General features: G+C 47.2%; 1 pseudogene; it reads left to right on the forward strand.

Annotated features, from left to right (window-relative positions):
* Positions 1-4,356: 4,356 nt before the first annotated feature.
* LOC114069685 lies at positions 4,357-6,050 on the forward strand (annotated as a pseudogene).
* The last annotated feature ends 1,283 nt before the right edge of the window (positions 6,051-7,333 follow it).

Raw genomic sequence — 7,333 nt, forward strand, 5'->3', positions numbered from 1 at the left:
GAAGCTGGAATTGCCACCTTTTAGGGCCATCAAGGCCTTAAATGGTACGTCTCAGTCATAGGGTTAGAAATTAAAAAGGGCAAAAAGAAAACCAGTGGTGCTCTTGCCAAGGAAATCTTTCATGCCCTGTGCTTCACAGAATGTGCTGAGTTGGAAGGGACTCACAGAGATCATCCAGTCCAGCTCCTGGTCCTGCACAGGCACCCCAACAGCCCCACCCTGTCCCTGAGAACTTTGTCCAAACAATTCTTGAGCTCTGGCAGCCTCAGGGCTGTGCCCACTGCCCTGAGGAGCCTGTTCAGTGCCCAACCACCCTCTGGGGGAAGAACCTTTTCTAATATCCAACCTTACCCTCTCCTGACATAATTCAGTGGTGTTTAGCATCTCCTGAAATTCTTCCACTGGATTTGTATCACCTTCTAAATCAAATTTGAGATCCTGAAGGCTATCTATATAGAACATATATAGAACATTTCCCTCTACCTCTAAGCCTTTCATTCTTTATTCCCTCACAGCAATTTTTGCTTATCAGTCAGCAGCTTGAATGCCTGCTGCTTTTTGCACCCCTCCAGCTTTCTTTTTGTTTTTGTTGAGTTTTTTTGACTACCAGCATCCTACAGTCCTGGCTGTGACAGGTTCTGCCACGAGCTCTTCACGTTGAACGAGTGTCCCAAAACTTCATACTTAATTACTGCAACTCACTGGAACATTTGTGTGAAATGCTTTAAAGCTGCATCAAAATTCTCGTGAAAGTCAACCACTGTCACCTGTGAAGGTGGTTCTAAGAGAGGAAAAGACAGGCAGAGAAGAATGTTCTCCACAGTCCAGGTGGGGTTTCCCTCAGAACATGAGATGTTTTCAGTTGTGCTACACAAATGGAGAGAAATTCTAAAGCAACTCAAAGTACAACCAACAGTCCCACCACACAGACACCCCAGAGCACAGTCCTTAAACTTCAAGAAAATCAGGGGGCTCGAAGTTAAAATCATTATTTAAAAAGAGAAAAAAAAAAGATAGGTATTTAAATTTTCCTCTGAAACCCACAGGAACATAAGTACTTTCTTACTGATTATAAATGAAAATGTGGCTGTAACTAATTAAAAGTGGATTATACATTTGGCTTGACAGAAAGACTTAGCTTTGTGCAGAACCTTAGACTTGCCAATTATGTGACATTGCCAAATTTCCTGCCCATGTCCAGAGCCTTTGTTGATTTTCTTCAGCATCCAAAAGGAGAGTTCCTTTCTCAGAGCTCCTCCTCTTTCCCATGCATTTTTACTCCTTACTCAGGTGCATTTACACGGGGTTTTTATGTGTAAGGTTTTTTTGTTCAGTCTTATAAACACAGAATACCAGAAATTGCCCAGGATTTTCTTTTTTTCCCTCTTTCTTTCTTTCCTTTTCTGGCGTGCCCTTCCACTTGTCACATGTTTCCTCTCTCTCTTTATTCCTCCTCTATCTTCCCAAATCCCTTAATTCAAAGTAAAGGAAACACAGTTCAATGGGGCCCTCTCTTGGCCTAATGTAGTAACTTAGCTCTGCCAAACTCAAGAGTTTTTTATGAATGAATTCAACATCAGTTGCATAACTTCAATTTGTTTGGGACCAAAAGTCTTTGTTTGGATTGCAAATGTTGCTGCTGTTGCTGTGGTTGTTATTTAAAAAAAGCTGTTTGTTGGCTCGATTTTGTGCAAGCGTCTGGAGGATGATGTGTACATGGACCAGCTTAAATGCAACAGATACATGGCCACATTTCCTTTTTAAAAGGCAATAAAGTTTAAAATCTATCCTATACCATCTTTTATTGCAAGTGTTCAGTGAAGTGGAAAAACAGAGTGATCTGAAGACGAATACATCAGCCAAACTGAAGACAGTTGAAAAGCAAAGAGGAGATTATTCATATCCCCACCTTCCTCTTGAGCTCAAGACTTTGAGTCACCTAAGGCTGATGCCAATCACTTTGTTAGTACAAGATGACCCACTTAGTGGATGAGGAAAAGGCTGTGGATTTTTTTCTCCTTAGACTTTAGTAAAGCCTTTGACACCATTTCCACAGCTTTCTCCTGGAGAAATTGGAGGCTCTCGGGGTGGATGGGTGTGCTCTTCTCTGGGTAAAAACTGCCTGCAATGCTGGGCCCAAAGAGTGGGGGGGAGTGGAGTTAAATCCAGTTGGCACCCAATTTTATGATTCTGTCGTGTGCAAGGCCCACACAATAACAGAAGGACATGGGATGTAACTTCTCACTGAAGCCACTGAACAAGAGATGAACAATCACACTAACTTACACCAAGAAAAGGAAATCTATTCAGATTCAACCAATGTTGTACCATCAGTGCCCAGGCTGGGCTTTCTGGACCTGCAGTGGAAGTATTCCCTGTGGCAATCCTGCTTATCTGCCCCTCCAGAGCTTTCCCTGAGGGGTAAAACGCCATACTCAAGCCACCTAATTCCTCATACAAACACTGTCTGCTTCTTACTCTTCCTTTATTCCCGTTGCTTTCCTCCCTGGAAAGAAGTACAACCATAAAAGCAGTTTTGCAGCTCCACACACACAGGTGTCTGGACACACACCCACATGGTGTGTTAAATACACCCCTGGAAGTGTTCAGGGCCAGGCTGGATGGGGTTCTGAGCAACCTGGGCTAGTGGAAGGTGTCCCTGTCCACAGCATGGGGATTGGAACAAGATGATATTTAGGGTCCCTTCCAACCCAGACCAATCCATGATTCCACGGAGCATGTGGCTCTGTGTTCAGGCAGTTATGCATGTGCCTACAATGGGAGGGTTTAAGCACTATCTTTGTGTCTGCTGCAGCTGAGCCCACCCTCTTCTGCACATGCCCCTCCAAGGAGGCTTTTTGCTAGAAAAAAACCAGCAATCTCTAACACTGTTCATTTTGGGCACTTGCTGATCATTTCTGTTCCTTTCAAAGGGCTTTCACTTCAATAGCTCCAGAAACCAGGGAAGATAAAAGAAGTCTCCCAAGGTCATTCAGCCAGTGTCCTCCAAACTGCAGGGCTGCTGAAACCCAGTTCAGGATGCTATCAAAGAGCTCAGACCCACAGGGGTCCTAGACTTTTTGAAAGGTTTATCCTCAGATCTTCTCCCATTTCAGGCTGTTCCAATCCAGCAGATTTACTGGCTTTGGCAGATCTACCAGACTTACAAAAGCACAGGCAGAGGCAAAACCTTTTGCATCCCTCTGACGAAAAAGGCTCACAGGAGGCTGAGCACCTGCAGTCTGAGCTGTGTGGACCAGTGGGTGGAGGATTAGGATGTGGGAAGTCTCTTCCCCACCCTAAGGATTCCCTCCTTGGTCTCAGGATCCTCTGCAAATTACCTCTCTGTGCCCCCAGCAAGTATCTGTGAAATAGAGCCAACAGCCCTTAATTGTTGAGATCTCCAAGGAAAAGCAGCCCTAAAGCAGCATTACCAGCACAAGAGAAACACGGCTGGATGTGAAGCTGTACCCTTCTGTTGTCTTTGGTGTGAAGTAAAGAACTGCTCAAGCCTACAAATTCCAGACCCCAACTGAAGTCATGGCTTCAGCTGAGGAATAAAAAGCTCCAGTGCTCACTTCCGTACAGTTCAAGAAATTAATATTTTGTTGCACTTCAAACAGGACGATGAGGCGAGGAGAAGTCAGCCAAAGCGCCTTGGAAACACCCAGTGGTGATTATGTGAGGGGAAGGAAGATTGCACAACTTTCAGACTGCTTCAGTACTGGGTGGGAAAATTCCCAATTAAACCCGAAACGCAGCACCTGTAATCACCAGGGGAGAGAAAAAATAGCCAGGAATGCAAGCAGAGGAAATTGATTCTTGTTGCAATCAAGTGTCTTCCTTTCTCAGCTCCCCTGCTCAAACATGAATTACGTTTTTTTCATTCAAGTTCACTGCAGCTTGTAAAAAAACCCAGACCTGGTTTGTGTTGTCCCATTTGGATTGAGGACATGGCGTGGGTTTCTGTGGCTGGGTTTTGGTAGCAGGGGGGCTACAGGGGTGGCTTCTGTTAGAAGCTGCCAGAAGCTTCCCCTGTGCTATGGAGCCAATGCCAGCTGCTCCAGGATGGGATTCCTGCCACTGGCCAAGGCCTAGACAATTAGGAATGATAGTAACACCTCTGGGATGACACATTTAGAATAGAGGAACGTTGCACAGAAGAAATTCCAGCCAGGGAAGAGCAGAGTGAGAACATGGGATAACAACACAAGGTCAGTGCAGGAGGAGGAGGAGGAGGGACCCCATGGGAGCAGGAGAAGGTCTCAGAGCTGTGGCCCCCTGCAGCCCCTGGAGGCTCCCACGCTGGAGCAGGTGGATGCAGGAAGGAGGCTGTGACCCCGTGGGAGGCCCAGGATGGAGCAGGTTTACACAGGTGGACCTGTGGGAGACCCATGTGGGTACAGCTCATCTGTGAGGGACTGATCCCATGGAGGAGGGGCCCACGGGACAGCAGACTGGGAAGAACTGATGCCCAAGGGGTGGACTCACATTAGCAAAGGCAGAAGCAACAACTGACTGCAACCCCCATTCCCTGCCCCCTGCACCACTTGGGGGGGGAAAGGTTTTTAAGACTGCTTTATTTCTCACTCTTTGGCTCTAATCCTATTAGTAATAAATTTAAGTACTATCCACACTTTGAGTCTGTTTTGCCCATGAAGGTAATCAGTAAGTGACCTCTCACAGCTCTTATCTTTACTCGTGAATCCTTAGTTAGATTTTTTTTTCCCCCCTCTCTCCTCTGTTTAGTTCCCTTTGATTTACATCTCACCGACTACATGACCAAGATCCTCAAGCAGAACTCTTGAGTCCACCAGTTTCTTCAAGGTCACAGCTGGAATGTTGGATGCCTATGCCAAGATCTATCTGTGCGTGTGGACACGGTCCATGCAGATGCCTACAAAGTCATTGTGGGCTTGGGCAAGGACTCAGCACCTGCCAAGGGCCTGGATAGCCCAGGGGGAGAAGACAGTTCAGCTCCTGAGGCCATCAAGAAAGTTCAGCCAAAGAAAAAAAGGGTCCTTCAAAACCATCAAGCAGAACTTGAACAACATCAATGTGTCAGAGGCCAATCACAGGCGTCAGGTGGATCCCATGTTCCAGAAAGCAGCGACATCCTTTGATGAGTGCAGCACTGCTGGGATTTTCCTCACACGTCTGCGCTCCAAGGACTTCCACTGTGAGCTCCAGTTTGAGCCCAGGATTGTCCCTCTCCCCTCCTCAGAGACTCTCTCGCTGCCAAACTCAGATCCTGTGAAAATGATGGATTTTAAGTCCCTGCTGGCTCAGTGTGTTGAGAAACATCCCATCTACTCTTCCCTGGCTGGTTTCCAGTTCACAAAGTGGGATGAGGAGTCCCAAGAGGAGTCAGTGTTGCTGGATAAAATTAACAGGAGTGAGCACGTGTTTGACCCCAAAGCAGAGGTGGAGAGTGATGGGGAGGGCTGTGCTCCCCTGCTGCCAGAGGATGACTTCTATTTGGATTCCCCTGGGAGCAGAGCAGCAAAAAAGTTTGGGGAATTCACAGATAACATCAGCTCCTTTGGAACAATCATCCAGAACCAAAGCAAGAGGACTGATGGGGCTCTTTTCTGCGAGGGAGACATTGAGACCATGTGCCTTCACCTCTCCATGAATCCAGGGGAATATTCCAACTTCAGTCCCCACACTATGTCCATGTGGGCTGGCCCCCAGCACTGGTTCTTCAAACCCTGCCACACATCCAATGCCAACTCTGAAAAGGAGACCAGGAAAAGGAACGTGAAGAAAGTGCTTGAGCTGAACTTTGAGGAGAAAGTTGACTTTGAGGCCTATTTCCATAAGACCAAGGCATCTGTAACTCTGGCCAAATCCATCCTGGAAAGTCAGAATGTGAGGAGCACCAGGCTCTCCGCAGACTTCAGCTATAACCCTCAGAACTTCCTCCAGCTGTTCCTCAAACCCCTTGTTAAGCTCAACAGGACGTCAGAGCCAGTCATCACATTGGAGAACGGAGCTGAGAAGGGTCAACCCACTACAGGACATCAGCAAGAAAAGCCACTTCACAGAAGGCAAGGGGAGCATCAAACCTTTCATCCTAAAAGGGAGCATCAAAGCAATGCAACAGCAGAACACCAGTAACCTCCAAGCACCAGCTGGGAGATGAAGATTTCTATCCCATTTTATTCCATGGCAGCACTAAGGGGAAAGCTGCTGTTGCTTTGGCCAAGGTTGTTGTGTCTCTGCTCTTGCAGTGAACAGAGAACAGCAGTGGCTCTGCTCCCACTGCCCATGAGCTGCAGTCTGTGGGGTCCCAGATGGACCAGCTCCCCATTTTGTACTTCCTGGCCATCGGGTTTTAATTCTGGAAAGCGTGGAAAAAGGCCTGTACTACACTGCTTCCTAATCCCAATCAACCAGTGATGCTGGTTCCTCACGCTCTGAGGAACAAGAGCTTGTGCCATTTATAACTGCTCAGGCTGGGAATACTTTTATCATCCACCCAGATGTGAAAACTCTCAAACCAGGACTCAGCTGCCCATTAGCTGTGCAACCACCTGGGTACCAGGCAGGGTCAGGGTACACAGAGCTTTAAGGGGTTGATCCCAAAGCAATACCTAGGTAAATACAAGGGCTTCAAACAAGGGAGTCAACTTAAATTATATTCTAAATAAAAATAATAATCCTCAAATAAGCTGTTGCCAAAGAGGCTGAGCCTCTGCATCCAATTAGTATCGCGTTCAGACAAGTGATGGTACAAAGCTGCGTCCATATATTACACAATTACAGGAATGTGGCTTTCATTAGGTGATTAAAGCACTCCTTGTTATGACACAGCCCACACCAGCAGCAGATGTGGGGCCAGCATGCCCCACACCGTGGGTGCCCTGCAGCTTCTGCAGGGAGAGGCCAGGCAGGGGCAGCAGGAAGAGCCTGCAGCCCCCAGCCTGTTGCTGATTGGGATGAGCTTACAAGGGGGAACAGCACTCCCACTGCACCCTTCCTCCCCAGCCCTTCCAAAACCTTCTCCTCCTTATCAGCAGGAACAAACACAGAGCAGATGGTCGGGCGGGTGTTCCCAGCAAGGAGGAGAACACGATCACATGGGATGTGAGGATGGAGAGCAGCCCACGTCACACGGGCTGGGCAATCCTTCCTGTGCTTCCAGAAGAAAACCTTGTGTATTACAAACACATTGCTCCTCTCCCAGTAACTGACCAAAGTCAGGGAACAACACTCAAAAATGTTTGTGGGGTTTTTTTAGCAGTTACCCACAGGAATAAAAGACTGTGATTGAAGCTTCAATAGTAGAAATAGGACCAAGTTTTACAGCCTTAGTTCAAATGTTGACCCT

This window comes from Empidonax traillii, unplaced genomic scaffold (assembly GCF_003031625.1).
Source record: "Empidonax traillii isolate 1590-97213 ecotype Southwest subspecies unplaced genomic scaffold, ASM303162v1 scaffold1334:size128778, whole genome shotgun sequence".
NCBI classification, from domain to species: domain Eukaryota; kingdom Metazoa; phylum Chordata; class Aves; order Passeriformes; family Tyrannidae; genus Empidonax; species Empidonax traillii.